This window comes from Bos mutus, chromosome 16 (genome assembly GCF_027580195.1).
Source record: "Bos mutus isolate GX-2022 chromosome 16, NWIPB_WYAK_1.1, whole genome shotgun sequence".
NCBI lineage: Eukaryota > Metazoa > Chordata > Mammalia > Artiodactyla > Bovidae > Bos > Bos mutus.
Window position 1 is genome coordinate 73,266,764 of NC_091632.1, and position 19,530 is coordinate 73,286,293.

At 39.8% G+C, this 19,530-nt stretch overlaps 1 long non-coding RNA gene across 1 annotated transcript in view; it reads right to left on the reverse strand.

Annotated features, from left to right (window-relative positions):
- Positions 1–5,693: 5,693 nt before the first annotated feature.
- Positions 5,694–19,530, reverse strand: part of LOC138991208 (uncharacterized) — a 32,178-nt gene continuing 18,341 nt past the window's right edge. Inside the window, exons 3-5 of the long non-coding RNA XR_011467166.1 lie at positions 10,818–10,955; positions 8,887–8,921; positions 5,694–5,819 (exon numbers count right to left, since the gene is read on the reverse strand). This is a non-coding gene — a long non-coding RNA (uncharacterized lncRNA). The remainder of the gene's footprint in view (positions 5,820–8,886; positions 8,922–10,817; positions 10,956–19,530) is intronic.

Below are 19,530 nucleotides of genomic sequence, written 5' to 3' on the forward strand. Positions count from 1 at the left end.
GAACACTGGAGTGGGTTGCCATTTCCTTCTCCAATGCAAGAAAGGGAAAAGTGAAAGTGAAGTCGCTCAGTTGTGTCCGACTCTTAGCGACCCCATGGACTGCAGCCTACCAGGCTCCTCCATCCATGGGATTTTCCAGGCAAAAGTACCGGAGTGGGGTGCCATTGCCTTCTCCGAAATAATATTCAGCAGTAATTAAACTCTACGAGTTTTAAAGTATAACCATATTTGAGTGTGAACAAACATAGCAAGTTTTATTAACCAGGCACATTTCAGAAACATGCCTTAGAAAAAATAGAAATTAGGGGGGACATGAAATATAAGAAAATAATTGAGGAACTTTATGGTAGAAAGTACCTGAAAATTTTTAACTGTACAACTCTTTTAATTTAAGTTTACTTTTCTCCCAAGTTTAAAATGTTAAGCTTAGGAAAGTAGCAACATTTCAACAAAACATGCAAAGTGCTGGCTGTGAAGAGCTATGCTATACATATGCAAATTTAATTGTACCCTTGCTGTAACACTGAATAAATGCACATACTGTGTCATAATGAAGCATTTCTTCTTAGCACTATTTTAGACTTATCATACAGCTCAGCGATCAGTAAAACATTATTTAATATACTAAAAGTACAAGTAATTGTTAAAACCAAAGCTTTCATTAATTAATTCTACATCAGAATGATGAAAATCACATCTTACCTCCCTGTTCTGCCTTACTGGAAGGATATGAGATGTTATCCTATTTTCAGGCTAACAAGTTGGCCTACTGTAATCCCACAGATGCTAGCAGAAGACACAAGACTCCTGAATCTGAAACTAATGATGCTATCACTCAGAGTAAAAGCAGCAGCCAAAGTTTCAGGATCTTTGAGTTCCCGCTCCCACAATGTAATGAGCAGAGAGCTGGGTGACACCTGCATACCCAATGGATTGGGTTATGAAAGGTTGCTGCTGAGCCGCAAACGACACTGGGATTCTTGGCCTCCAGAGGAGAGGAACTCTATCTGGGGCCAGTGACTTGGCTCCATCCTTGGCTCTGGAGAGAGACACACTATTTTTCAAGGCTGTTTGCAAAAATAGCGTCTCTGCTTACAAGATGGGCAGAAATGTGAGAGGTTCATCAGAATGGTCTCCAAACAACTACCCAAAGCCTATAAAATAAGTAGTCTTATTACAGGGAACACAGGGAAAATGCTCAGACATCTTTGCTCTGTGGACCATGAAGGCAGACCTGCACTGAACTTGCAGGAAGTCATGCCCTGAGAGCAGGAGGTAGTAATCAACAGTGAAAAGGTTTAATAGTCATTTTTCATTAGAGAAGATACTCTCCACAAAAATGTCAAAGTATACTACTTTGCATGAGATGGGATTTTTCTCTTTGGATGCTCTTCAACAAGCTGCCTACAAATGGATATGAGAAGTGCCCTGGAAAAGAGGCCTTTATTTTCCAAACATGGTAAAACTTGGAGTTAAACAGATTGCATTCAAAATAAGTGTCTCAAGTGAGATGACTCAACTGAAACTTCGCTGCTCCTGGATCTGCTGTTTGCTGTCATCTAAAAAGAAGTCATCATTTCAGATCTTAAGTGTACCAAATCTGGTTTCAGTTGTGTCGCATTCCTTGTGGCTCCACATTTCAGTTATGCAATATTGCAGTGGAACAATTTTGCCTACTTGAACAACAGCTTCATTTACTGTGTTGCTATAGTTCTGAGAACCCTCTGAGTAGACATCAAAGCAATTGCTCCATTTCTACTTAATCAATGTGTGTCTATTGGGAATAATACTAAATAGTGGTGCTATACAAATTTTTAAAATAAATATGTTTTCCACTATAAGAGGCATAGGACACATCCTTATGAATCTACTAATTCATCAAGTACACAGATATAATTTATGCACACACTAAATAAACGGCATAGGAAGAAGTTTTAAGGAAAACCACGATCAAAACAATGAACTAAAATCAATGATTTTTTTTTTTTTTGGTCTCATTTAAAAAAATGTGTACTACCTCCACTCTAAACCTAACAAAAATCTCCACAAAATAGGAAAATATTTTAAGTAACTTGATATATGTTGTATAATATAAATGTTTAAGACTGTGCATGAGACTACTTGCAATAAGACTGTTTTATTTTACTTATTATTTTGCTATTAATTCCTTCCTACAGAGGTTTTAGTCTCATCTATTAACACCTAATCCATTGTTGGAGTATAAGAATTATCCCAGTTGATAAGATCATGTAAAAAAGAAGTTACTGCTGCATTTCATCCACCATCCGTCCATTCCTTCACCATCCTTCCATCCATTCACCATCCATCCATTCATTCATTCATCCACCCACCCATTTTCCCAGTTATCTATATAATCCTTTCAATGATTAATTAATCCAGCAAATAATTACCTGTTGGGTTGCTTCATAACTGTGGTTCATAGAAAAGTGAGTAGGGACCTCTCTTGATGGGTTAAATAACATGTTACTTTCACTGATCACACAATAGAGAAATTGTTACAGGAATGCATGATAGAAGGCCTTGTATAAGTCAGCTGGGATGGAGCAGAAAGTTTAAGAAAATGAGAAAGATGTGTGTGTGTGCGTGCGCGTGTGTGTGTGTGTGTTTGGAACATGAGTAGATTCAAAAGAAAAAAATTGAAGGAATAAGTTAGGCTTAAACCAATCCTAATGGAGAAGGCAATGGCAACCCACTCCAGTACTCTTGCCTAGAAAATCCCATGGACGGAGGAGCCTGGTAGGCTGCAGTCCATGGGGTCGCTAAGAGTCAGATACGACTGAGCGTCTTCACTTTCACTTTTCACTTTCATGCATTGGAGAAGGAAATGGCAGTCTACGGCCATACCACCCTGAACACGCCCGATCTCGTCTGATCTCGGAAGCTAAGCAGGGTCGGGCCTGGTTAGTACTTGGATGGGAGAAGGAAATGGCAACCCACTCCAATGTTCTTGCCTGGAGAATCCCAGGGACGGGGAAGCCTTGTGGGCTGCCATCTATGGGGTCGCACAGAGTCGGACATAACTGATGCGACTTAGCAGCCACAGCAGCAGCAAACCAATCCTAAAACCCTAGCAGATAGGGTGATAAGATATTAAAGGTGTTGGGGAAGGAAAGAGAGTGAAAGCACTATGAGGTTAGGAAACCTCAGTGCCCGGCCAGCTCCAACCTTGAGTGAGTGGTTTACAGTCTCATCCTATCTCTGTTCACATTCACTGGTCTCCTCATCTCTGAGTCTGAATCTGACAGTGGAGACACACAGCACCCTAGAAATTCTACCACTCCTCTCCCCAGCCAATACCTATTAAGCCAAGGCTGCAGAGGCCCACACAGCAGAGAACTTCTCCTTTCAGCTTTGCTTTGTTGCCTGCTGATGTACCTCAAGTCAGAGATATTAATAGTCACCCGTTCCAGTCATTTCTGGAGTACTGAATACTTGCTATGAAGTATTCAAGGCACTAGTTTCTAGGGAGACAAAAATAAACAGGGAGGACAGAACACCTGCCTCTTTGGAAAATACAGCTTAGCAGTGGAGAGACAACCAAACAAGGCCAATGACACTCTATTAAAGGGAAATGATGGGGTTCATAGAAGGATATGATGGAGAACTCAAGTGGGCAGCAGGCTACTGGAAAGTTTAAGCAACAAAGTAACAAAATTAAAATTTTCCTCTAGAAAGATGTCTGAAGTGTTGAAATACCTTGGAAATGAACAAAACTTCCACTTTTAAAGGTTAAGTGTTTATGTATGCTCTGATAAATGTAGCAATGTTCACCCAAATATTCTATATCATCTATCTCCTTTCCACATATAAATTATAAGCATAGGGCAAGAAGGTTCCCTTTCACAGAGTAGTGGGACATACACAGTAAACATATTTTCAATGCTTGTAATGTCTAATCCAAACCCAGAAAATAAACACACTGAAACTGTGTCTGTGTGCCTTCTGTGAGCAATAAATAATTTCATCATAAACCTTAAAAGTGGCTACAAATATGATTGACATGATTATAAGCACATTGATTTTGTAAGACTTTCATGTTTCATATGCCATGAAATAAAAAAAATTATGTCAAAATTTGACTAAAATTCTGTAATCAGTTCTTTAAAAATATCACCCAACTTCCCTCTCTGCCTATTTCCTTGGTTTGCACCAGAGGAGGGTGGGTTCGTGGATAGGAAATCAACTAACGCTTTTCTCATAGATTAAATTTACAATAACCTCTCATCTTCAGGTGGAACTCCTGTGGGACCCACATATGTATTTTAGAATGAGAGCAACTTCCTCCCTGGCTCTCCACATCCAAATTCATATGATTAGGGGGGAATTTTTACCTCTAAAATTTCACTTTAAATATCTAAATATGGGAAGAAGTGAAAGAGCACCTGGTGGAAAAATCAAGGCTTTCTGCTAATTAGCGTCTCCACAATCCCCCCCCAGGGAAGGGGGGTGGCCAATTAAGTTTAATTGCTGAGCACCAGGCGTGGAGTCTGGCTCCTCCAGAGTTCACAGCTGTAGCTGAAGGGATGTCTCCCAGAGCAGTGTTTCAGCCCCAAACTGACCTCCATGACACTTTACCCCTACACACTCAAGCCGAAAAAGGGCAGACCCATCTTTAGAATGTGGCTGTATTATTTAGGATTGATTTTCAATTAAATTTCTTTCCTGAATGTTAAGTATTCCCTGGTCTTTGCTACTTATTTGGTTTATGATAAGATTAATGCTGGAGAAAAACACACCTACGGGTAAAAGTAAGTGCAAAATTTTCATTAAAAAACTCAAAACACACAATTCCATAAATTCAGAATGTACTACATATATATATATACACATATTTTAATTTTATAGAAAAGTTACTCCCTACCTCTAAATTCAGAAAATATCTCAAAAGTTGTCAATTATAGCAATCTCAAATAACCTGAAGATGAGTGTATTTTATATTCCCGTCTTTGTAGGGTTGGATTTTCTGCTACTATTCCTTCTCTAATGCTTTTTCTGGGATCCCGGTAACTAAGATTTTCAATGTATACTCTCCATCTGACATTGACAGGAGTGAAATAGAAAATTCGTGCCTGATACACTCTCTTTTCAGATTTATTTTTATAATTGAGTTGCTATGCCACCTAGTCACCTTGGCAGTTTCTGCAGTGCCTAGAACACACCCTTTCCCTCTGACACTCCTGTCCTAACTCAGATGCCATGATCTGCATAGAAAATGAATGAATCCTGAATGACATTCCAGGCCTTCTGCAAGCATCTCTGCACCCAAGTTGCTGCTGGAGTGTGAGTAATTTCCACTCTGCATTCATTAGTCAGAGAAAAAGCAAAGAGGGTTTATGGGAAATGATGGAATCTGGAGACTATTTTCTTTTTCTCTCAGGTGATTTTTTGAAATCCTTTTTCTTTAGCTCTAGGAACATAAATAGTAGGCAAGAAATTCTCTAAAACATAATTAAATAATTATCATCTTTCAAGAAAAATATTGCATGTGAATTGGGACAAGAATATGTAATATGTAACTAAGATATATGTAATCAAGGGAAATAAAGAAAAAGGACAAGCAGTAATGCCCAGACAGGTAGGAAGAATGAAAAAAGGAAGAGGCCAGAAAAGTGCAGGGCAATTATGTAAGTATTAAATACTATACCAATGATGACTATAAAGAATGCAGTGGAGTTTACTGTGCGTTCTTTTGATACAGCGCCATCACAGTCTAGTTACATGTCACACTCACATACGCTGTACCTTGGCAGTTTTCTCGATGATGGTCAATTGGTCCTAGGGTTTCTGACTCTCCAAAACTGTGTAAAAAAAGAAAGGTCAGCAAAAAAGGAAGTGACATCATTGAAACTATTTTAAAACAGATCTTGTAAGCTCCAGTTTAATTGAATAAATAATATTACAAGTAAATTCATGGGACAATTGGGAAAAGAGATTTAAAAACAGATATATATATATATATATATAAATATAATTTTGCCAAAATGAGTCATGTGAGAAAGCTTCAAGAATATTGAGCAAATTTACAGAGGAGAAGAAAGCTAAGTATTTTTCAGAACCTCAGTCAGATGTGTTAATTTGCTAGGGTTGCTATAACAAAGTATCACAAATTGGATGGCTTAAATCATACAAATTGATTGTCTTATGGGTCTGGAGCCTAGAATTTTGAAATTAAGACATGAGAGTGTTAGTTCTTTTTAGATCCAAGAGGAACCCTGTTCCAGGTGTCTATCACTGGCTCGAAGATGGCCATCTTCACGTTCTTGTGGCATTCTTCCTGGATATGTGCATGCTGCTGCTGCTACTGCTAAGTCACTTCAGTCGTGTCCGACTCTGTGCGATCCCATAGACGGCAGCCCACCAGGCTCCCCTGTCCCTGGGATTCTCCAGGCAAGAACACTGGAGTGAGTTGCCATTTCCTTCTCCAATGCAGGAAAGTGTGCGTGCTAAGTCACTTTAATTGTGTACGACTCTTTGCAACCCTAAGGACTGTAGCCCACCAGGCTTCTCTGTCCATGGGATTCTCCAGGCAAGAATACTGGAGTGGGTTGCCATTTTTTTCCTCCAGAGAATCTTCCCAACACAAGGATTGAACCCAAGTCTCTTATATCTCCTGAATTGGCAGGTGGGTTCTTTACCACTAGGGCCACCTGGGAAGCCCTCCTGTATATGTGCCCTGTATCTAAATTTCCCCTTTTTTATAAAGACACAAGTCTATTGGATCAGGAACCCACCGTACTCCATTATGATTTTATCTTAACTAATCATATCTGCAATGATCCTATCACATTCTGAGGTACTTGGGGTTAGGACTTCAACCCAGGAAATTTGGTCAGCACATAACAACTTATAAGGGGTAGGAACCTCTTTTAAAGAGAAAAATACACTAGCAGATAGCCCACATTGACTATTTTTATTTTGATGTTACCTGGTTGAGTAACAAAAGGCACATATTTCTTATAATTCATATAACATTAAGCAAGCAATTTAAAATTATATACAAATAATAAAAATTTAAATTAACATTTTTTGTTATTTATTCACTTTTTAAATTATCATGACAGAAATGTCATTTTGTTGCAGTCAAATCATATTTAGAATGTGAAAGTGCTTTTGGCAGCTACAGTATTTTTTGAATTTCAATATGGGTCATGAGTGATTCCATCACCCCCTAGTTTTCTCTATTCAAGGCTCTGTGGTAACCTAAATGGGAAGGAAATCCAAAAAAGAGGACGTATATATACGTATGGCTGTTTCACTTTGCTGTGCAGCAGGAAATAGCACATTGTAAAGCCACTATACTCCAATAAAAAAGAAAAAACCACAGCAACGACAACAGCAACAAGGAAACCCAGCTCATCTTGGATGTTTGGGGGCCGGGGAGAGCAGCACCTGTAGTACCATAGAGAAACACCAGAGCGAGCAAGAAATCACAAACTCCTGAAAAGGAAACCATCAAATATCTCTCATTGGGGAAATGGCACACACAATTCCAGAGACGCTGCTGCTGCGAAGGCTTGAGAGGTCCCCAGAGTCTCTACCCAAATTGATTGGTGAAGGCCTTCCCCTGTATGAGGCCAGGCTATATAATGACTGGTGAAAGTGTCTGGGTTGTTTTCTATCATGACAAATAATAATAATAATAAGCTATATGAAGAAACAGGGAAACTCGGGCCAAACTGAAGGAACAACTTCTCCAGAAAATGACCCTAAAGAGATGGAGATCTATGAATTACCTGACAAAGAATTCAAAGTAATCATCTTATGGAAGTCAAGTACTTCACGACAACACAGACAACTGAATGAAATCAGGAAAATAATCCATGTAAAAAATGAGAACATTAGGAGATAAGACACTCTGAAAAAGAACTAAACAGACATACCAGAGCTTAAGAATTCAGTAAATGGATTGAAAAATTCACTAAAAAGATTTAACAGGAGAGTCAATCAAGCAGATGAATTCATGAACTTGAAGGCAAGTCGACATGCTACAACATGGATGAAGCTTGAGGATATGAGAAGTCCAAAATGGTCAAATGCTCAGAGACAGAAAGTAGATGATGGCTTCAGGAGCTGGGGGAGGTGGAGGAGGGGAGTGGTCAATGGACAGTTTCAGTTGTATAAGATAAAGAAGTCCTAGAGGTATGTAACACAACAATGCACATTTGATTAATCTGCACACTTAAAAATGGTTCAGATGGCAAATTTTATGTGTTTCTGATAATAATAAAGCAGAGAGGAGCCCTGAAATAGCCTAACTGTACTCAGTTATAGCACAGTTATTCAGATGATTCAGACACAACTTAGTGACTAAACAACAAAAATTCAGGTGATCCAGAACGTGTTCACACTATTTTTTAGGTGTCTTTGTAAATGAAATTTTTAAAAGTAAACTCTCCTTATGAGAAGACAGAGTCTTTCCTAGGATATGTCCAGAATGGGAGAGTTGGGACAGGGGAGTGTGGAGGACATAGAAGGGGGCATTTTCATACCATAATTTGAGAAACCCAGCGTATGTGATTAATTCAGACCTCATGCATGAAAGAGTGGGCTTCCCTGGTGGTTCAGACAGTAAAGAATCTGCCCACAATGCAGGAGACACAGGTTCAATCCCTGGGTTGGGGAGATCGCCTGGTGAAGGGAATGGCTACCCACTGCAGTATACTTGCCTGGAGAATCGCATAGACAGAGTAGCCTGGTAGGCTACAGTCCATGGGGTTGCAAAGAGTCAGACATGACCTAGTGACGAACACACACACACACACATGAAAGAGTACAGCTTTCGACACCATTTAGCTGTCCCTTCAAATGCCAGATTACCAGGAAGAAGAGAAATACGGGGTGCTAGCGCCCGCAGTCAACACTTACCCTGACTGTAACCTTTGGTGAATTCTTACATGTTTCTGAAAAATAGTAAGAAATTTACATTTTAATGAACGTTGTTGTAAATGGGAACTACAAAGAACAAAACCATTTTTGATAACAAGAAATTGGATTGCTCTCAGATTAAATCTCCACCAAGATCTAAAACTTTCTAAACATTAAGCTGGTAATAGTTTCTGAGTCTCATTTTCTTTAGTTTCCGCTCATTATTTTGAACTATACTAAATGTCAATACACTTGCTTCCTAATTTCCATAATTATGGAATTTTATATTCTACAATTTCATGTTAATTGAAATTAAAAGTGTGAAACAATCTTCTCTTTATCAAAAACAAAACAAAACAAAACAAAAAAAAAACCACATCCATTCCATACAGTTGCCATAGCACTATCATTCCACCACCAAACTTTGCACTTCCTGTATGTACATCTTATCAAGTCCAAGGCCCAGTTCTTTACTGTAACTGCTATTATTGAAGAGTATAATATCAAAATTATTCCTGTGCTGAGGAGATCTGATTGATCAATTCAACAATGCAGAAATCATTCTAGTCAGATATTCACTAAATATTAGCCATGCGACAAATACCTCATAACTGTAATTCAATAATTTAATTAAAATAACCATATGAAATAAAATAGTGGTCACAGACTTGGAAATAATTGAACATTAAAGATTTAATAGCCATCTAAAGGATAAGCTTTTTTATTGCACATTTGGCAGGTAAGTGAAGACAATAACATTCCCAGCTAATGCTCAAATATGAGCATTATTACCACTTGGATATTTGCAAAGATGGCTCAGATAATTGCCATAAACCATTGAGAGTATATACTGTTAAGCATTCACGTACTTGACCCTAAGCATTTAGAAACATGTTCTGCTCTTTGAAAGTGTAACTGGCTAGGATTGAGGCCATCTGTGACTAAAGTACAAGTGTGCCATTTGAAGATTAAAGTACAGGTCTATGCATGCCTATAGTTTAATACTGGTAACCCATTTCATGAGAAAGTTTAAAATAATAGAACTTTGAATAATTTTAAGGTTCAATTAGTAATGACAAAATTGCAAAGCTGGCAAAATTACAGTTGACCCTTGAACAACATTGGTTTGAACTGCCCTGGTCCACTTATATGGGGACTTTTAAAAATAAATATACAGTCCCCCTGAGGCAGGGACTAGAAGGGCTCAGGGTTAGCACACAGGATCCCTGTGGACCGATACTCCAATGTGAAGAAAGCAGAAGCACGATAGAAGCTGAGCCCTACCATGATTAAAGATAAGCGACATATTTCTCATTCTCGAGATTGAGGAGACCTTCCTGACTATAAAGTGCATTGGAGGTCAGAAGAAAGGTGGTGTCAAGCTACACACAGACCTCTTCACTTGCCTAAGAGATAGGCATGCACACACAGGAGTACCCCCAGATAAACCAAATACAGACTCAGAACCAGGCAAAGCAAGATGACTGGCCAAAGGAAACCCAGAAGAAATGCCCCATGAGAGGGATTTAAACTACCAGGAGGTAGTGAATACTGGATGTTTCTTATCTTCTATATTCAGAATTAATAAGATATGATTATGTGATACTTTGGCCACCTGATGCGAACAGCCAACTCACCGGAAAAGACCCTGATGTTGGGAAAGATTGAAGGCAGGAGGAGAAGGGGACAACAGAGCATGAGATGGTTGGATGGCATCACCGACTCGATGGACGTGAGTTTGAGCAAGCTCTGGGAGATAGTAAAGGACAGGGAAGCCTGACGTGCTGTAGTCCATGGGGTCGCAAAGAGTTGGACATGACTAAGCAACTGAACAGCAGCAATATACAGAATTAATAAGATATGATTATTTGAATCAGATGTTCTTGGAAGTCAAAGAGTTGAAACTTGAGAGAATAAAGAAAGACACTCACTCCAGGTAAACAGCTCTCCTCAAGCCTTGCTCCATTTCAGGACCGCAGCAGATTTCCACTGGACTTCCAGCAACTGTCAGCGAGTGTGTTTTGGGCCCCGTGAGGGACCTATAGCTTCTCTGGGCAGCTTCCATGTGTCTTTTGGAAAAAGAGGTCATCACACTATTATTCTCTTTTTATCCAGCTGTACTGGAGAAGGAAATGGCAACCCACTCCAGTATTCTTGCCTGGAGAATCCCATGGATGGAGGAGCTTGGTGGGCTACAGTCCACAGGTCTCAAAGAGTCGGACACAATTGAGCGACTTCACTTCACTTTCACTTACTGTCTTCTCAGTGGACACGAGGCAATTTATAGCTCCACACTTTGGTTAAGAGCCCTATAGGGAAACCTGAATTCACAAGTATATGTTCTTAATTTGCTCCTTATTGACTGTAACCTCAAGCTGCTTTCATTCCACACTGACTGCTCCTGAGTGGGCAAAACTTAAATTGGGTCTCTGGACAGGCTAAGGCAAACTGAGCTAGAAGGACGAGGAGGAGCAAAAGAAGGAACAGAAGACAAAGAAGGAGAACGAAGTGGAGGAGGAGGAGGAGGGACAGGAAGAGGAAGAAAAGGAGAAGCAGTGAGCAGTCGTCAGCCCGCATCTGAGGGAAAAGACCTCAGAATACCCTGAGGAAATAAGAACCGCCCGCCCCCAACTGCACACTGAGAGATTACAGCCTGCACCCAGGAGGGGCTTCCCCACACTTAGAAATTGCAAGCGCAACCCCCAAGCCACCTTGCTGCTGCTGCTGCTAAGTCTCTTCAGTCGTGTCCGACTCTGTGCGACCCATAGACGGCAGCCCACCAGGCTTCCCGTCCCTGGGATTCTCCAGGCAAGAACGCTGGAGTGGGTTGCCATTTCCTTGCGCTACACGCTTATTCATCCAATGAATATTTACTGAGCACCTTTATTTATTTAAGCACCAGAGTAGGTAGAGGAGATACAGAACAGATTAACCAAACTCTGCTCACAAGCAGTTTGCATTCTAGTGGGGCAAAAACAGTCCATCGATAAATACAACAAGAAAATATGGGACAGTAATACTGGCTAGGGGAAAGTTAAGTAGGATGGTTTGAAAAAATTTATATAATTTTTATATACTAAATTTTTTTATTTTTATTTTCAGATTTTTAAAAATAATTTTATTAGCAGATTTGATGCTCAGAGAAGACCTAACAGAGGTGGAGATATTTAAGCTAAGACCACAAGAAACGGGCACCCATTTATTTGAAGATCAAGAGAGCATCAAGGATGAAAACCCCTAAGGCAAAGGATTTGACTGTAGGAGGAATGAACATACCTGTGGGCTAATGTGCCAGGGATGAAGCAGGGAGTAGAAGAAGATCGGGGTGAGGGGGGCAGGGGCATGGAAGGGCCTCAGGGATGGAAGGGGTCTTGGCGCAAGGGTTACTGTGGAGCAGGTCTGGACAGCCAGCTCCTGGGGTGCTGGGTCCTTGGGAGATCCAGAGAAATAATGGTAACCACGGCTATTAATTGGTCAGGTGAACTTCGTGCTGTATAATACAAGTGAGTCTGCCAAACCTGCAGTGACCCAGCAATCTACACCTACTCCCATTTTAGTGTGAAAACAGAAACAGAGAGGGCTCACCAACGCCTCATAGCAAGTCACTGGCAGACTTGGGGTTTGCAATATTTTATGACTTTCCTAGGCTGGATTCCATGGTGAGCGGCAGAGGAGACGTGAGCTGGGCTGCGGTGGTGTTTCCTGCTTCTTTAGTTCTCTCTGCTCCCTCTGTCCACAGCCCCTGGAGAGGAGCTCCCACCCGGGCTCCCCTCTGCCCTCCTCTCTGACCCAACTCTGTCCCAGGATGTCCTCATCACACGTGGACCTGAAACTCAATGGGTGTTGTCTGCGCCTCCAGTTGTTGGAGTAGATCCCACCCCAGAGAGCCATCCTCAGAGGGGCCATTGTTGACCAGCTTACTTTGAAATTCACTCCCTAACCATTAATCCCTCATGGATCACAGCCTTGTCCTGACAGAGGAATTTGCGTTAACTCAAAGAAGCTGTGAACCATGCTGGGCAGGGCCACCCAAGACGGATGGGTCATAGTGAAGTTCTGACAAATTGTGGCACACTGGAGGAGGAAACTGGGAACCCACTCCAGTACTCTTGCTGCAAGAACCCCATGAACAATATGAAAAGGCAAAAAACTATGACACTGGAAGATGAACCCCCCAGGTCAGAAGGTGTCCAATATGTGACTGAGATGAGGTAGTGAGATAGCATCACTGACTCCATGGACATAAATTTGAGCCAACGCCGGGGGATCATGGAGGACAGAGGAGCCTGGCGTGCTGCAGTCCAAAGGGTTTCAAAGAGTCAGACATGACTTAGCAACTGAACAACAACAATCATTAATCTACAGCTATCAAAGGGAGTAGGCACTTGGAATATAGGTGCATTTTTAGCATCACCTAAAGGTAGCACATTTAAGATTTCTTATATATATAGTAAAAAGTGCATATTAACTAGGACAATTAAAACATCCCAACTCCCTAGTTTATTGGAAAGCCTTTCAGTTGCATTAACATATTCTGCCCATTAGTCCACTTAGTTCAGTTCAGTTCATTTCAGTTCAGTCGCTCAGTCATGTCCGACTCTTTGCGACCCCATGAATCGCAGTACACCAGGCCTCCCTGTCCATCACCAACTCCCGGAGTTCACTCAGACTCACGTCCATCGAGTCAGTAATGTCATCCAGCCATCTCATCCCCTTCTCCTCCTGCCCCCAATCCCTCCCAGCATCAGAGTCTTTTCCAATGAGTCAACTCTTTGCATGAGGTGGCCAAAGTACTGGAGTTTCAGCTTTAGCATCATTCCTTCCAAAGAAATCCCAGGGCTGATCTCCTTCAAAATGGACAGGTTGGATCTCCTTGCAGTCCAAGGGACTCTCAAGAGTCTTCTCCAACACCACAGTTCAAAAGCATCAATTCTTTGGCGCTCAGCCTTCTTCATAGTCCAACTCTCACATCCATACAAGACCACAGGAAAAACCATAGCCTTGACTAGATGGACCTTTGTTGGCAAAGTAATGTCTCTGCTTTTCAATTAGTCCACTTAACCAACTCACAACTGCTTCACTGAATAAACACAGAAAATGTAAGTGTCACAGGGTCACAGGGTAAGCATCACAGGGTGCTGCAGTCCGTGGGGTGGACAGGAGTCCAACTGAGCAACTGAACTGAAGTGCCACAGGACACAATAAAGGCAAGATTGTAACATCACATTAGAGTTCAAAAACAGGGCAATGTAACTTTCAAACTGCAAGAGTTTCTTTAAAAGCCGAAGCAAGTTCATTAAAGTGAACTCATACTTGTGATGAGTCTGTAAAAGAAAAAATAAATTGCTCTACTTTGCCTCTGAACAGGAAAAACTCATTTTATATAAGGAACATTCCATGGATTTTTATTTAACCACACGCATTTGACTGAGTGTGTCTGAAGTACTTCAGCACCTCTTGGTATGTCATCATTCTGTACTCATTTAGGATTCAGTGAAACATCACAGAGCGTAATATATTCATTTGGTAACCATTTGGATGTCACATTTATTTCTATAGGTGTTCAATTGTAATTCGACATTACTGGGCACTCAGGAAAAGTGTTAGCCTTAATTTCTAGATTTGCCCACTGTTAGAATTCATCCTCTGCATCTAAATCAGCATATTTGCATATACAATATATTCTTAATCTGAGCTTTATGTTTTAAAAAACCTCTTTTTCCTGATTATCACGTTTAAATGCAAATTGTTTGACACACTACGAGTCTGCACAGTTGTGAAGCAATCTTATAAAGCAAGAGAGTCCAGAGGTTAGCTATACCTGCCAAAGTTATATGAGGCTGTGTTATTTTCTTATTAAAAAGGCACATTGTGACAAAATATCAGAAGCATATTTTGGCAAATTTTCCCCCAAAGCAAAACCCAACCAGGCCACGTTAAAATAGAAATGTTGCTGTTGTTATTCTGTTGCTGTGTCCTGCTCTTTAGGACCCCCATGGACTGCAGCACGCCTGGCTTCCCTGTTATTCACAATCTCCCAGAGTCTGCTCAAATTCATGTCCATTGAGTCAGTGATGCCATCCAATCATTTGATCTTCTGTCATCCCCTTCTCCTCCTGCCTCAACCTTTCCCAGCATCAGGGGCTTTTCCAATAAGTCGGCTCTTCACATCAGGTGGCCAAAGTATTGGAGCTTCAGCTTCAGCATCAGTCCCAGGGTTGATTTCCTTTAGGATTGACTGGTCTGATCTCCTTGCTGTCCAAGGGACTCTCCAGAGTCTTCTCCAACACCACAGTTCCAAAACATCAGTTGTTTGGTGCTCAGCCTTCTTTATGGTTCGATTCTCACATCCATACATGACTACTGGGAAAACTATAGTTTTGACTATATTGACATCTGCTGGCAATGTTCTGTCTCTGCTTTTAAATACGTTGTCTAGATTTGTCACAGCTTTCCTTCCAAGGAGCAAGCATCTTTTAATTTAATGGCTGCAGCCACCATTTGCACTGATTTTGGAGCCCAAGAAAATAAAATCTGCCACTGATTCCACTTTTTCTCCTTCTATTTATCATGAAGTGATGGGACCAGATGCCATGTTCTTATTTTTTTGAATGTTGAGTTTTAACCCAGCATTTTCACTCTCTTCTTTCATCCTCATCAAGAGTCTTTTTAATTCCTCTTCACTGTCTGTCATTAGAGTGGTAACATCTGCATACCTGAGGTTATTGATGTTTCTCCTGGCAATCTTGATTCCAGGCTTCCCTTGTGGTTCAGCTGGTAAAGAATCCGCCTGGAATGTGGGAGACCTGGGTTCGATCCTTGGGTTGGGAAGATCCCCTGGAGAAGGGAAAGGTTACCCACTCCATTATTCTGGCCTGGAGAATTCCATGGACTATACAGTCCATGGGGTCACAAAGAATTGGACATGACTGAGCGACTTTCACTTTTAGTCTTGATTCCAGCTTGTGATTCATCCAGCCTGGCATTTCACATTTCATATAAGTTAAATAAGCAGGGTGACAACATACAGCCTTGACATACTCCTTTTCCAATTTTGAATCAGTACGTTCCTCCAGGTCTAGTTCTGTTGCTTCTTGATCTGCACACAGGTTTCTTAGGAGGCTGGTAAGGTTGTCTGGTATTCCCATTTCTTTAGGAATTTCCCACAGTTTGTTGTAATCCAGACAGTCAAAGGCTTCAGCATAGTCAATGAAGCAGAAGTAGATGCTTTTGGGGAATTCACCTTACATATCATGGATTTTGAGGAAAGTTATCCCATGCATGGGGCTTCCCAGGTGGCTCAGTGGTAAAGGATTTGCTGCCAAACAGAAGACAGGAGTTCGATCTCTGGGTCAGGAAAATTCCCTGGAGAAGGAAATGGCAACCCATTCCAAAATTCTTGCCTGAGAAATCCCATGGTCTGAGGAACCTCTTGGGCTACAGTCCTTAGGGTCGCAGAGAGTCAGACACGACTTAGGACTTAACAACAACAACAGTACCTCAGAATGTGACCTCCTCATGTTTGAGCAAAGGGGGCTGAATCATAACACAGGGGTTAGGACATGATTTTTAAAGTGGTTGGATGCTTCTGAGGTTTAACTGCCAGCATGAGAACTTTAAAGTGGGAGTGAGAAAGTTATGGATGGAAAATGTTCCAGCTCTAAGGGCAGATATAAAGATATAAATTACAGCTATGATCTGCTGAACTAAGTCTCCAGGGTCACCATAAAATACAAATATGTGTGCATGTGATAATTTTCCATTATTCATCATATAGCAATATTAAACAAATCATAATAATACATCTTATTGAAAATTAAAACCATTTACATGAATTAAACTCAATATATATATATATAAATGAGAATATAAATGTGTGTATTTTATATAGGCTAGAATTGTTTATTATTGGTTATATAGCAGCATTATTCTTACTTATAACATTATTAACTATAACTAAGATCTAAAATACATTTAAAAATAAGATCTCCAAAATGATACCTCTTCACAGATATACAAGGAAATTTAAACACCCTTTTACAGAAGACAAAGTAGAGATAGATCTTTGAATTTGTAATTTAGTGAGCTAATCATGAATAAAAAAAGGGCTAACTCTTCTTCCATATTTTCCTGTGGATTCTAAATATATTTAAGTTGTCTACAATTCTCAAAGCCAATATATTCTCTACTGAGAAAACCAGCTGGGAAGCAGTAAATCGTTGCCAAATTAATTTATTTGTATTTATCCTTGGCCTTGTAAAAACTGAGTCATCAATGAATGAATGAAAGAATGAACTGTAAACAAATAGATGCATAAATTATTACTTGGATCCAGTTTGAGGTTCTGGTGGAGTCAACACACACACAGAAGCACCCACAGTGTCCTGGGTCAACCCTTAGCTATTCCCTTTGGGGGCTGTGGGGAGAGTGACACCACATTCTCCTAAGTGACTCACATCTTAAAACTGAGAAGTGCTACTCCTGAGAATAAGTCTTAACCATGAAGAACTGAAGTGGCACAGCATCCCTTTTAAATAGCATATGTCATATAGAAAAAAATGTGTGATAGTTTAGCATGTATAATTATATCAGCTGAGACAAAATATTTTTTAAAAGAAAATCTGACTTAACAGGGGAAGTAAAAGAGGACTTTTAAATAATCATGGACTCTTTTTTTCTGACTACTATTCCTAGCCCAAATGTCTGTTTTACCATATGTTTGCAGATCTTAATTTTAATTTTTTTAGACTGTAAATTCACCAAATGGTATACAATTATCACAAGTTCACAGCATTTAATACATGAAAGAAAATTTTCATTAAAAAAGAGTACTTTCTGTTTCAAATTTTCCAATTAGAAAGAGTCAAGATTCTACAACGCGGTTTTTCTTTTCTTTTTTTTTTTTTTTTTTTTTGACAAACACCATTAATCCCAATTCCGAAGTAAGAAGAAAAAAAAATGGAATTTTTATTTTATAAAAAAAGCTAGAGTTTGTTATGATATTTAAGTGCCTCTGAATAACTAAATAAATGACCTATATGAAGTAAAACATCCGTTCTTTCAAACCGAATTTTTTTTGGTTTGACCTTGAGGTGACAGTCATATCAAATTTTCGAACTTTATCAAGTAGAATGCTATTGGTCTTAGACACCATTTAAAATCACGAAAACTTTCCTCCAGGTGATAGGAGAAACAGCATTTCTAGTCAACAGATATTAACCCTTTACCTAATGAGATTAATTTGTTTCTCTTGGGTTTCAAATCTATCCAGAATGATATCTTTTCGGAGGATTTCTGCTTTATCAGAGATGGCAGACAAACATTTCACCACCCCCTCACCTCTGTTCCTTTCTCCTGACCTGTTTCCTAAGAGGGAAGACGTGGTTGCCGAGCAACAGACTACTCTAAAGAGCACACAGCATTCCACCTCCTTCACTTGGTAAAAGGCAGGCAGTGCAAAGCTAACCTAACCAAGGCGTGGACACCAGGAAGGGGATTGGGTCGGGTCTCCTTTCCCCAGCAATGACAGCATTGTAGTCAGTTGTGGAGTCGAGCAGCCATAGAATTGCACAGCTGCAAAATATCAAATTCCTTTGTAAGAAGTTACTAAATTAGAGTGAATTAAATGTTTAAGTACTAAAAATAACCAGCCTAAGTCTCAGAACATGTAATAAATCAAAAAGTACTGTTTAGTTTCAAGACAATAACTTCTGTTTTCTCATGTGGGTTAGATTAGAAAGCAGAGCAATATCTTATTTATGCAATTTATTTACTTATTAATCTATCTATGAGTCTGTCTAACTTATTTATGTTGGATAGGATATTTGACATATTAATAAATACATGTAATTAATTTCACCTAAAGGATATTCATTAGATTTTTCCCTGACTTCAACTGTACTGTCCTGTATTTACATAGTTGATTTTAAATTGAAAATTCACTTAGTGTTCCAGAAATTAAGATATTTCTTGGTGCTTTCTGTGAACAAGAGTGGCCAAGTCTGCATAATCTCTAAATCGTTTAAAATTTCAGCATATTTTTGTCATCAGACGTGAGTTCCCAAATCTTCAGTAAATTTGCTGCTCTGTCCAAACTTTTAAGCAAATCAATAAGACTCAATAAACTGTATTTGTGCTCTATTTCAGGACTAAAATGAGGCACAATTTCATAAAAGATATGTTTAGTCTCTTTATTGAAAGTAAAAACTCTGAGGAAAACCTTAAATCAGCTAAACATCAATAATGTTTTAAAAAGTTATGAGAACCTTGCAAAAGTGCTATACATTTCCCCCAAATAATGCCCTTTGCAGCCACATGGACGGACCTAGAAATCATCATGCTAAGTGAAATGAACAGAAGACAGGTAACTATCATATGACATATCGCTTATATGTGGAGTCCTAAAAAAATGATCCAAATTAACTTATTTACAAAAATAGAAACAGACTCACAGACATACAAAACAAATTATGGTTAACAAAGGGGTGGAGGGATATATTAGGAGTTTGGGATTTACAGATACATACTACTATATATGGAGAAGGCAATGGCAACCCACTCCAGTACTCTTGCCCGGAAAATCCCATGGACGGAGGAGCCTGGTAGGCTGCAGTCCATGGGGTCGCTAAGAGTTGGGCACGACTG